This window comes from Aplidium turbinatum, chromosome 11, assembly GCF_918807975.1.
Source record: "Aplidium turbinatum chromosome 11, kaAplTurb1.1, whole genome shotgun sequence".
In the NCBI taxonomy this organism is placed as follows: Eukaryota; Metazoa; Chordata; class Ascidiacea; order Aplousobranchia; family Polyclinidae; genus Aplidium; species Aplidium turbinatum.
The window spans coordinates 16,460,935-16,474,816 of NC_137482.1; the positions used below are offsets into that span (position 1 = coordinate 16,460,935).

Consider the following 13,882-nt stretch of genomic DNA (forward strand, 5'->3'; position numbering starts at 1 on the left):
AATATCATACATCGGCTGGTTTATTAAAAAATTGTCGATCAAGAGTGTATAGCCTATTTTGTACCCTGCCTTCTACTGTGCCTACTAAATCTGAAACCTCAAATTTCATCTTGCCAGTGCTTCCACAAGAAAGAAAAGAAAACACGACGCGTTCTGTAGCTTAGCCAACGTTTAGCGTACACGCTTTACTGCATCATATACAAACACTCAAAACTGTTGATGGTGCTTAACAAGGACCTATTTACCGGGTCATTGACAAACCAAGCTTTGGCTTAATTATCGCTCAACACCCAATAGTTTCCAACTTGCATCAAGAGTGCGACGCCATACATTGGTCGCATGCATCAATTAGATTTCAACTCACAAGAAAGCGACATGTGCCATTAAATGTGAAGAGTTTGTGTCGTTATATAACGCTGTATCAAATGGGAATGAATGATGATACACAATTTCAGGCAGCCTGCCTGTGTAGACTGTGTTGCTGTCGGCTATACAATATGTTGACTGAAAACATCTTCTGAAAGTTAACAAAACTATATAAAAGCCAGCTTTACACCAACACCAAAATTGGTTTGAAACTCCAAATGCATTTGGTCTATTGTGTATTGTTCTGTTACAATAACCAGACATTTCACATTTCAATAACCAGACTGAAGTTTTAATTAACTTAAAAGTATGATATCTAAATACAGAACATAAATACATACGTAAACAGAAAAGAACATCATTACTCTGTAAACACAGGAACCTAACACCAGCTAACAAACTCAAGACTGCAACGAGTTGAAAACACAAAACACCGCGTGTACCAATAAAGAAAGAATGCCTGCGTCCGAAACAAAATAATAATGACGTCACACACGCAAATCAGAAGAGCGCAATTTCATTACATGTATTTACATCGTAAGAAATTGGTGGTGTACTATTGCATATTAATTATATCATCAACTATTAACATTATCACGAAGTGACAACTGATTTGCAGGCCGTAATGCCGTTTCGTTGTTTCACTGTCAAAGACGTCAAGATTAATGTATGAGGTAATCGAAATGCAGTCTTGACATTTAATTATTTCTTTACCCCGGAAAGTGTTGCTCTATATCTGCGTCTTTGATGAATAAACGAATGTGAATGAATAACTGCATGTTCAATTCTTCTTCGTTTGAACCTTCTTCGCCACTCCACCAAATTTACAAGTTCAAATGGGCGAAAGTTACTACGATGCTTATCGTTATACATAGCCTATAGCAGGGGTCACCAACCTTTTTTGCATGCGGGCCACTTTGGCACTAAGGAGAACTGTGGCGGGCCGCACTAATAAAATGTTAAGTATGTTGACTCTTATGCTAGAAGAGAACGCATTTCGTACCCAGTATCCAGCGTTTCATGTTGTTCATATTTATGTTAGAATACGGCAGAAACAAAATTAATCGAACAATTAACGCTACTGCCAGGCCAAGCTCCTTTTACAACACTTTTAACTTTTTTACCAATGCCTAATAAACGAGGCCACTTGTTTTGGGCACTTATAGCGAGGTGAGCGGTTTCATCAGAATATTCATCGCCACAGTGGCGTAGCCAAGGGGGGGTTTTGGGGGTTACAACCCCCTCCCCCTCCCCTTTGGCACGCGTGTGACGTCACGATATTGAGAATGATGATTTCAGTCTAAAAAAAAATGCTTAATTTTAAACAAAATTGCATTAAAAGACCAAGTTTTGCCAATACCAAACATCTTAGCCAGGAATTAGCAACAAGAAAACATAGAGACTTAGCTTTATTTCCGAAAAATGCCCAAGAAAACATGATCTTATCCTTTTGCAATGCCACCAGACACCACCATTTTACAGGAATATTCGTAACTACATTTTTGTTGAAAATGCTCTCAGAATGCACCAAATTCAAAGTAATTTTTCAAAATTTTCTGGGGGAGGCCCCCCAGACCCCCCGCCGTTGGGTCGTCAAAACCCCCCCTTTCAAAATTCCTGGCTACGCTACTGCATCGCCAAGCAAGAGTGGTGTTGTTACTTCGCTTCGCAAAAGATATATTGCAATTAACAGTTTCAGTAAACAAGGAAATGTTTGACACATCGCAATACAGGCAACAATAGTGACCTACAAACATATCAGCGAAAAATAGGCTCAAGTAACAGGGAAAAAGAAACCAGGTACCATGAAACAAACGCTTGTGGAAATCATCAAAAAATCGTAATTCTATCGTAATTTATGAACATCAACGTGAACATTAACATCAACTTGCTCATCAACGTGGCAAAAATTTATTGATTAACAACGTTTTGCAGTACTTGCTTCGGCAGTACATATACTAGGCTATAATTGGAACGATACAGAGAATATTAGCATGGCTCCTGCGCAAGGATGACACGCAAAATCGTGAAGCGTTCCATATTTCTTTAAAAAAAAAACGTTTTGCAGTACTAAGCTAAATATTTTCATAATACAATCAGAAAAGTCTCTAAATTTATATGTAATATTTTGCCAATTTATTATAAATTGAGTTGGCACGCCGACCCATTTTGCCAACAAAAACTTGCATAAAGGGAACACTGCTCGTGAAACACAATAACGGTGAAACTCGCACTAGTGTTTACATTACATTTGCAAACTTAAAATAAGCAACCCTATGCTCACAGACAATTTCGAAATTCGAAAACAGACGTTTTAATCAACCACTGGGACAGTGTGGCTGGACATCGCATTGGAATAACTTTAAGCAACCCCCACCTAGAACTGTAATCTGATTGGTCGGTCGGTGGAATGATATGCAATGCGAAAATATGCTTCCCGGAAAGTATTTTTTGCTTTCATGCTCTTTAACTTCTCAAGAAAAGTATTTTTGTTTATACTTGTACGCTGATACCTTCCGCGGGCCGCCATTTGGTGACCCCTGGCCTATAGCATACCCTATCGCGATATTAGGAAGCGTACTGTTGCCAAAACTACTTGAAGAACAACCCAGTTTGGGCACTGACACATGCAAACAAAAGCTAAATTCAGCACAAGAGCATTACAATGTCACAGTTATTGTTTATTTGACGCACTTAAAAATGTTGTGCAACTTAAACTAAATCATTCATCACAATACGTCTTCCTCAAACTACATAATCGGAAATGAAAAAGTTATGTATTTCTGGTACGGTAAAAGTCTCTTGTCGAAAGCGAAAAATAAAATTTGTCATATGCAAGGTCAATTTAAGTAAGCGCATATAACCGACTCGATAACCACAAAAGCAGGTGGCATGACTTTAAGAATAAGTTAGATTAAAATGTCAAATATCGATTTTGTTACAGTAAACGTTTTGCCGGGTTCGATACGAGCAAAAATGTAAACTTCGAAGTTTTAAATTATTTTCTTATGAAATCTTCCAGCAGTATTAATTATTGATAATATTTTGCAAAATCAATGTAGTTTCGAATAAATTTTCCAATATTACAGTTCAAAGTCGGCGTTCGTATTTATAATTGACCTTCCCCAAATCGATTCAACACTCTAATGTTTGAATTACAAGTTTTTGATGCTTGTAAGTTTGTTTCGCCTGGCATACTTGACGCTTCAGACATTGGGTTGACATAATTTTAAACCCAAATTGACGATGATTGATTTTTTCGGATAAACTAGCCTAGCCTATACAGTTTTTTAAAGCAAAACAAAAGTTGATAGTAACAAAATTTGAAAAGTTGAATTTACGATGGCTTTTTTTCTGACAAATAACTTTGACAGAGCACAAAATATTGTTCCGTTTTGCTCTTCAACACAAATGGTACAACAGGCCAATAAAAAGTCTGCACTTTATGATGATTTGATCATTCCGTCAGCTGAACGGATCGACCAGATTTAAACAAGTTTATATTTTCTAGCTGTCCAATATAAATGAACGAATTAAAGACTTTATTGATTTTGGGCAACTGCATTTTGTTGATTTTGGCAGATTCATAAAAAGATGACTCAGACTCAAAATAATTTCATTATTTATGACTGCCAAAACAGCACGATACGGTTAAGTATATAAACAATAAAACTACTAAAATGTTGTTATTTTGTCACCATACAAAGCAATTAGACACTTATGAGTGTGTCAAATGGAAATTCTACACCAGTGGTTCTTAATCTTTTTTGTATGTTTTACCCTTTTAACAAAGGTGAATATCAGATTTACCCCCAATAGATAAAATGGTGATCATTTATTAAAAAACGAAAGTAACAAATTCTATCAGTTATATTCAATGCGACGGCTGCCCTTGCTTTTTGGCAACGAGTTGTTCAATGTCTGGCAAAGTAGGAGATAATACACAACAAATATCGGATTCAACATGAAGTTGGTTTGTGAAGAGAGGGGCGTTTTTCCCGGCTATCAGCACAAGGCTGAGCACTCGCTAGTACAGCGAGCAGCTGCGATTCGCTAACCATAACGGTGTAGCTTCCACGCTAGCCATTCAGACTATCCAATCAACGATATGTTTCTCGGCTGCCGAGAAACATGAAGTTGGTTTCTTGTTTTAGATTTGATAGTAAGCAATGCAGAGAAGCCGCATTCGCATTGGTAACTTGAAGAAAACGTGACCAGAACATTCAGAACTTGAATACCTATCCTAGGATAGCAATGTTATATATTAACCCAAATATTTTCTAAGTTGCAAGAGTGAAACTCATCTTTTGCAAAAGAATTGTTTGTTAATTGTATAAATTCTTCTTGGATACCGTAGCTTCAGGAACATCTTCACTTTACATACAAAAAGATTTCTCGCTACTTTCATCAAAATGCTGCCAGTATTAATTTCGGGAAAATATCGTCCAAACTCCTCCTGCAAGTTTTGAAGCTGACTGATGATGTCATCCTTCAAGTTTTGATTGAGGTCATCTCCAGCTATCTCCGTCAAGCGGTGAAATGATATCTACAATACCTACAGCTGGTACAATTTTTCTGTCCCGTCAACTGATGTGGATATTTTGATTGATAGCTTATTTACCCCCCAAAACGAGTAAATTTACCGCCAGGGGTAAATTTACCCCAGTTTAAGAAATGCTGTTCTACACTAAGCTATATATTTTGTGCAGCGTAACTTTTCCATGTGATGCTATTTTGCAGCTTTTTTTAAGAACATTTTCCCAAATATTTGTACGCTTTTACCCAAATTTCTAACTTTTTTAACAAGAGGCAAACTCCTCCTTGGCTCGTACGCCTGTGACTTAATATTCCATTTGTTTTGTGAATTCTAGCAAAGCCTCAACCAAATAAATATTAAAGTAGCCTATATTAGAGGACCAAAACTGGTTTTGCATTTCCTGTAGATATTTTTTGCGATCTCCACTTCCCAGTGGTCACACGAATTGCAAAACCCAAGCCTACTGTTTCTCCAACCAATACTTGACTTGCAAAGTTTTCTTAAAAAGTTTATTGCATAAAATAAAGTGTAGATTACCGTTATATGAAATGAATTAATTTTTGTAGTTTTTTTAATTTGTATAGTCTCTTCTGGCGACTTATTACACTTCGGCCTAAATAGTCCTATAACCTATAAATTATGTCGTGTGTTTATTTCACTACTAGGCTATCTAGACCTACTTGTAATTTTTATGACACAGCATAATTATGTTTCTAACAGAAAATATTGTAAACTTTTGTCTAACTGTGTTACCAAGCTCTTTATCGGCATTCACAGCCACTTGATGCAAAATATAGTAAGGCTACTTTCTGATAAAAAAATATAAAAAACTACAGTAATAAGCATCACTTAAACATGCTGTACAGAAGCCCAAACTCTTTTTAACTGCATTCAACTATACGAGAAAGCAGAATAACTGCAATATCATGGTACCAGTTACATGCGCAAAAAAAATAAACATAAATACAATAAAAGTAAAAAAAAGGTAAAGGTGGGTCCCATACTTGATCCAAGCATCGGGGAACGAGAAGATAAGGTTCTCCTTAAACTAAGCCTTCGGCACTAACGAGAGTAGGGTGGCCAGTTCCTTTCTCTCGGCCGCCTTTCCTTCAGCAACTACGCCCACCCGATTTGTTACACCCTGGGTAGAGGTGAGCGGTGTTTGTCAACAACCAGTTTAAGCCGGGAGTCGAACCAGGATTGCGTGACTGGAAAGCGAGCGCCTTATCCGCTGCGCCATCCCACCGCTACACAATGAAAGTAATCAACGTCAAAAAATTTTAATCTAAAAATGTATTCTAATCATTTATAAAGGTTACTCGATATGATGTCAGAATAAAAAATGTGGAAATAGCAATAGGCGTAGCCAGGGGGGAGCGAAAGGGGCCATGCCCCCCCCAAAATTTTTAAAGTTTGGATTCCGAAGTTGAACCCTTTGTTGAAAATATAATATAATTTGTATAAATTTATATCGTTTTCCAAGACATCTGGCTATTAACACCCCCCAGGACTTGTTTTAGACACACAAAAAGACACCAATAAATTTTGCAAATCGTAAATCGCGCAAAGTTTACGCGATTTACGCTTCTTTTAACTAATCTGTGGAAGCAATTTCAAAATCGCTACTCTGTTGGGTTTTTGTGTAGTTTTTGTGTAGCTGAGCTTTTTGTGTTCTCTAATTTTAGCCGCAGTTTTTGCCCGTTCGTGTGTAACAGCTACCTTTAATAAGTTAATAGCTGTTTATCTGCTAATAAATTTCATACAAATATTACCCTGAAAGTGTTTCCAGAAAGCGCTATAATTCATTATTTGAGTGTAATTTTGCAAAAATTTTCCGGGGAAGCATACTCCGGACCCCCCTAGAGTACGCGTGCCTTCGGCACGCTCTAACCCCCACCACCTTTATTGCTTCCCTTGCTTAATCCACCAGGATACGCCACTGCACATCAGGTAGCGATGTATTAAATCAAACACTTTGTCGTTCTCTTCAATTCATCAAATATTTGGCCCCCCCCCCCAAATTTTTTTTCTGGCTACGCCACTGGAAATAGCAAGTCTAAAATAAACTGCTTTTTCCTAATTCCAATGCCAATATTTTTATTGAATGGTAGACCTACGGTAACTGTTCAGTTTTGAGTTTAGTGTCACAAATTATTTTGAGGGTGATGTTTATGGAAAATCACAACCAATTTAAAGGCACTTAAAAATTGCATTGAATTGGTAGGCCTATACCGATGCCAAGGCTATACTTTATCGTTACACAAGAAATTATGAATGATAGCTTTGTTTTCTCCCTCAATAGAATTTCGTTGGCAAGGCAGATGTTTACAATCTACAGTCATATGAAGACTACAATATTCACAATTTTTTGCGAGACTCATTGTACAACTATTTCAATTGACAAGAGTCGACATTAATTATTCATATTCAAACAACAGAGTAATTGTATTCAAAATTACGACAACGGAGTGTTTGAAACAGTAAAATAGACAAAACAAACAAACTATAGGTCAAGCAATTTCTGAATCCATTCTCTTTGTTCAGTGTTCACGCGCATCTAGAGTTTGGAAAGCGGTTGGTGAAATTGAATTTTTTGAAACTACTGTCACTTGTTTTTTTGTTTTTTTAATTAAAGTTATTTTTTGACAGAAAGTAAGCATAAGCCCACACAACATTAACCGTTGGACCTTGAGACTTGTTTCTCTTTTGTTCACATACTGTGGACAGTAGAACATTACATTCTAGTACAAGATTATCTTAAAGTGAGGCTGTGCTGCTTTTCCAAACATGCAGTACGATAGCTTATAACCTACTTACAATCTCTGAACACCATTGTCAAAGTGGATACTAAATAAAAAAAAAACGGAATATTTCACCCACAGTTGAAAACTCAACCTACAAGAATACATTTTTACTCAAAAAAAAAAACACTATCTATTTATTTTGTAAGTTACAACTACTCCGACAGCAAAGTTGATTATTGCAGTGGGCTACTCCTCACACAAGTTTATCATAGATTATATTGAAGTCAAACAGAAGTCGATCTCTTCTTCAGAGCGAGAAATGATGTAACCCACCGTAGCCTAACTGTCTCATTAGTTGACATCTATTCTTTGATCCAAAGGTAGCTGTTTTGAAAAACTTTATATTCAGGAAAATTATGATCTAAAGTGTGATATAACTGTAGTGTTAAATTAGGCTATAATGCTATGACAATTCAGGTCTGATGTTATTCTCTGGTTAAAATATCGTTAAAAAAGTTGACACCTGCTCTGCATCTGTCTGCTTTAAGGCTATCATAAAATGTCAGTCTAATTTTTTTTTAGCTGCCGCTTGAGTAGATAGTTTGAGATTATTTCTGCAATAGGCCTATATTTAATCACTTGTTTAGCTACATTTAAAAAAAAATAGCAGACTACTCCAGTAGCCCAATGCGCTATAAGCTACAAACAAATTCATTTTGATTTTAAAACTCTAAATAGCTTGTCATTTCATTATGACAATATGAAAGTTTTTTACTCACGCAAAAAAAATTACTACGCATTGAATTGAGAACTGACAAACTCATGCAATGGCTGGAAACCAATGATATAAATCACAACCAAAACCATTAGGCTACGGAAAAGACTCAGCTGCTCCACCCACAGGTAGGTTATAACCTATATATAGGCTACAACAGTACAACATGGAGCAGTTTTTTGGTGATTGAAAAAAAGTAGCCGAAAAAAATGCAATATCGCAAAACAAGACGCAACTTCAGTGAGAATCTAGTCAATCACCACCAGAGGAATTATCAGCTTAATGCTGAATAATTAAGTTTGTCAAAAATTGGCTTTAAATGATTGCGTCAGAAACATCAAACCAAGGCAATCACTATAGGAAAGCCGGCGCCAGCCGATAGCAAGGTCTCACTAAAACGTTCCACCGGTAGTAACGACGGGCGGTGTGAAGCCTACACCTATTTTTAGACCTAAGTTGCTGCATTGATTTTACAAAGTAGCCTACCTAGCCTATATTGCATTGACCTATAGCACTATAGGCTAGGTGCATGATCTTCTGTAGCGAATTCAGTGGAGGGCGCTTGGTCAAGTGCCACTCACTAGTGAATTATTAGGCCTAAAAGTAATTAAATAAGTTTTTTAGACATTTAAACAAACACAAAAGAGTTAAAATGTCTTTTTAGACATTATTTTTAAACAAATAAAAAGAGTCGAAAGTCATGTAAATTTGACTTTGTGTGGAACTAGTCTACATGTAGGCCTACTTGTTATGGTTAGCCCTACTGTTATTTCTTTATTCACTTGTTGATTTATGCATAGTCAGTTTTTATCCTCTGTGGATCCTTCTCTTGCACCATGGGCCAATCCTATAGATGTTTGCTGCTGGTACCGTACACCCCTTCATTTTTTTGAATCTTAATACTTATGTGTGCCGCTAGTATCTAATGTCTTGCATTTTAAATCCATCTCAGATGATTGTTATGTCCTAGCTTAGTGATAAATTTCTGTTTTTTTTCTCAAGTTTTTATTTTTAACAAATTCCAGTCATTGCTTAACTTTTCTCAAAATAATCACATCTTCTAATTGACAGTAAAATTACGTTTCGCTGGAGTCCGAAATCAAAAATTAAATCAATTCTCATTGGCTTATTATACATCACTCTCAGAAACCATCTTCTCAAGACAACTTTTCACTTTCATTTTACTACGCTGAAGAGCTCGGAAGATCGAAACACTGGCTACTGTCCGCAGTTACTTTTAAGCCTAATAGTGTCTTTTTAGACATTATTTTTAAACAAATATAAAAAAGTTAAAATGTCTTTTTAGGCATTATTTTTAAACAAATAAAAAAAGAGTCGAAAGTCATGTTAATTTCACTTTGTGTGGAGCTACATGTACTTGAGAGGTTACCAGGCCCGTAGCCAGACCGCAGAGCAAGGGGGGGCCAACTTTTTTTTAGGGGTGGGGCGAAAAATTGAAATGATTTTGGCATTTTAACCTCTTAAATACCGGTATCCACAAAAATTGCAATATATCAGATTAGTGTTAAGGCCAACACTGGTTTCTTATTTGATCTGGTAGTTAAATCACGGCAACCATATTACAATGACTAACATAACACAGCAACCCAGCGGCGGGGGGCCTCCCCCAGAAAATTTTGAAAAATTATACTTTGAATTCGGTGCATTCTGAGAGCATTTTCAACAAAAATTTGGGTATGAATATTACTGTAAAATGGTGCTGTCCGGTGGCATAGCAAAAGGATAAGATCATGTTTTCTTGGGGGCATTTTTCGGTAATAAAGCTAAGTCTCTGTGTTTTCTTGTTGCTAATTCATGGCTGAGATATTTGAATGTTTGGTATTGGCGAAACTCGCTCTTTTAGTGCAGTTTCATTTAAAATTAGGCAAACTTTGTTTTACAGACATAGAGACTAAAAGCATCATTTTCAATATCGTGACGTCGCACGCGTGCCAAAGGGGGGCGTTGTAACGTCCAAACCCCCCCCCCCCCCCTTTGGCTAGTGGCTACGCCACTGCATGAGCTAGTCTATTGCAATTGCAGTCGCGGATGTTTGGATGCAAACCGTCTCACAAACAAGTCTAAATCGATAGATTTCGATACAGAATGTTCAAAGGCCATAAGCACCAAGTTTGCCTGTCTTAATTGTAACATGCTCCGTCTAGTCTCTAGTGGGAGCGTCAACCCTTGTTAACACTGAGAATCCACACTCACAAACGGCAGTGCTATGGATCCAAATGTAGCAATATCTGCTAATCATTATAATTTATAATAATCATTATAATGGTAGCTGTTGCTCGAGAATGTTAGGATTTTGCCAGGGAGGCAAAAATCCCCCAAAAAAATGGGATTTTGCCAGGGGGGCGAGGCCCCCCCTGGCCCCAGGCTGGCTACGGGCCTGGAGGTTACTGTAATTTCTTTATTCACTTGTTGATTTATGCATATCAGTTTGTATCCTCTGTGGATCCTTCTCTTGTAGGCCTACCATGGGCAGGGGCGCCGGAACGAATTTTGACTGGGGGGGCAGGATTACAACAAAAGGGCACTTTTGTTTACTAAAAAGCCAATTTTTTTTCAAGTTTTACGATAAGACATAGCGATTATGCTAATCTATCCGCTCACTATGTATTGAGTAATGATCAGAGATGTACGTATACGCCGCAAATTCTACGCCGCATACTTGCGGCTTAGACTTTTTGTTTGCGCTAACGCTTGCGGCCACATTTTTTTGGATAGCTTGCGCTTGAGGCTACGCCGTAAAGTTTTTGCGGTTTTTTAGCGCATAGCGTCAACGCATACTTTTTAATGTATTTTTTTCTCTACAACACGCCAATACCTTCCAGCGCTGCAGTTGAAAGAATGTTTTCAATGGGCAAAGACATATTATAGTTTCGGGAGAGAGTTTGCTTTTTTATACCAAAGACAGGCAAGACACAACAATAACACAGGGTTGAGCATTACAACAGTATATTACATATTTACAAATAGTTCAACATTCAAACGTTTTCGACTTAACTTAAGTCCTCATCAGGAATCTGTAAATAATTATAAACTACAATAAATTTCACTTCTTGACAGTGACTACCGTAACTAACTAACTAACTAAAAGCATCGAGAAACACGCACGATTAAAAGCACTGGAGTGGAAAACATACAGACAGACGAAAAATTACATTAAGAAAAGGCAACTGCATGACTAAGTTACAAACGAATTTGCACCACGGAGTACGTGATACAACTAGGCTAATAAATATTGAGGAGAATGGAGGCGCCACCGGCAAATAATTGTTTGTTTAGATTTGGATTGTAGCGTTTGATTAACAACGCTTCCTGAATTTTTGTGTCAAAATGGGATTTGCCTTTGCGTAAAATTTTAAATGATTCAGCAGAGAATTTTTGATCTGTGCAAAAAGAACAATCCATGATATGGTCCTTGATGGCACTTTTCTTTAAGTCTCTAAAGTTCAGATGCTCCCGTACTCTCGTGGTCAAATGTCTGGTGGACATACCGATCTACGTCAATGCCGAATCACACGGACATGTAAAACAATATACGACATTTGAGCAGAGAGACGAAGGCGTCTGGGACTTTAGTTGAAAATACGAACTAATTTTAAATGTTTTATAAACAGGAAAAACGTCCACATCAAATTTATTTTTCATAAACTGTCCGATTTTACGAGCAAACGTTTTGGATTCTTTTCCCACAAACGGAATGGACAAGCAATGCTTCACATTTAACTCATTTTCAGCCTTTTCTTTTTGGTTGGAATTCTCAGAGATAAAACGATTCAATATTTTCTCAAAGTACAATTTTGGATAACCATTATTATAAAACATTTGTTTCAATTTCTCTATTTCAATATTAAAAAGAGCATCATTGCAGCAAATCATTTTAGCCCGAGCTAATAGGCACAAGATCAAACCAGACTTCCATTTCAATGGGCATAATGCATCAAAGTTCAAAAACAAACCAGTATGAGTTGGTTTGCGCCAAACCCAAGTATCAAATCCAGTGGCATTAATTTTAATTTCAACGTCCAAAAAAGGAAGGGTTTCACGTGCTTTTTCGATTGTAAATATAATGTTTTTATGTTGAGAGTTCAGCATATCTAAAAAGGTTTCACACGAGGTTTCTTTATTGAATACCGCAAAAATGTCATCAATGTAACGTAAGAACAACTTCGGGTGAGATGCTAGATGTTTTTCAAATAATTTTGTTTCGAAATGTGCCAGAAAAAAATTAGCAATAGTAGGGCCCAATGGAGATCCCATGGCCACACCGTCAATTTGTTTAAACAGTTGGTTTTTATACATAAATATGCCTTCGGTAGCTAAATTCATCAACTTGACAAATACGTCACGCTTGAAAGGTAATTGAGTTGGTTTTGTTTCCGAATAAATGTAGTCAGCGATGATGTTAACAGTCTCTTTCAAAGGTACGTTCGTAAACAGAGATTTAACATCAAAACTGACCATCATCTGTCCAGAAGACGGAGAATAATCTTTTAGTTTTTCTAAAAAATGACTTGTGGAGTTAAGCATATACGAATTTGGAATGTACGGTTTAATCATGCTATCTAAGAATTTTGCCAGTTCATATTCCGGAGAGCCTATCATAGAAACAACAGGCCGAAGAGGGTTACCTTCCTTGTGCACTTTTACCAAGCCGTATAATTTACCGGGGTTACTGCCCGATTGAATCAGTTTTGTTATCAATTGTTTGTCGAAGTCTTTAAAGTACTTACGGATGTAGTACGCAATTGACTTTTCTTTTGAAATGATGGGATGTGATTTGCCGCTGTCTGAAATACGTTCAAACTTCGATTTATCATTGACTATAGAGTCCAGTTTCAGATAGTAATCCGAGGTGTTTAAAATTGCTGTCCCTTTTCCTTTATCAAATTTACAGATCTTGATGTCTTTGTTTTTTGATAGAGTGTTCAGAGTTCGGTGTATTATTTGATTTCGTTTTGACGAGCAAGCACGTTTTGCATCAGACATGAATCGTTTAACCATAAACTTAATTTCATCCTTAGATTCATCGTCAAGCGTGATTTCTTTTTCTTTCCTTGCCGAGTAAATTAATTGTTCGCAATAGAATGATCGTGGATTAAACTGTCGAAAATATGTAGTATCAAAGAGTGACGCAAAATTAGGTCAGCGCGTCATAATCGCCACTGTTGCATTGTGCGGGAATATTTGTTATTGATGGAATATATCCATCTGCGATCACCAGCGCCTTAAGTCTTGTTTGTAATTCCCGACGTTTATTTTAACAAAGTCTTAATCCGAAGTGCTAATTTACATCGGCTAGCAATATTGTCGTTTTTATGTCGATTCGATGATGTCGGACATTGAATCGTTGTTAAAAAGGAGAACTAGGTTAGTTGACATCAAGGGGAAAACATTTTTTGATCATATTTTGCAAAAATTATGCTTCATTTAGTAATGTCCTTC

At 36.9% G+C, this 13,882-nt stretch overlaps 1 non-coding gene across 1 annotated transcript; it reads left to right on the forward strand.

The window, feature by feature from the left end:
• The first annotated feature begins 2,300 nt into the window (after positions 1–2,300).
• On the forward strand, positions 2,301–2,412 carry LOC145780417 (U6 spliceosomal RNA). The gene has a single exon (XR_014290647.1). It is a non-coding gene; the product is annotated as a U6 spliceosomal RNA (small nuclear RNA).
• Positions 2,413–13,882: the final 11,470 nt, after the last annotated feature.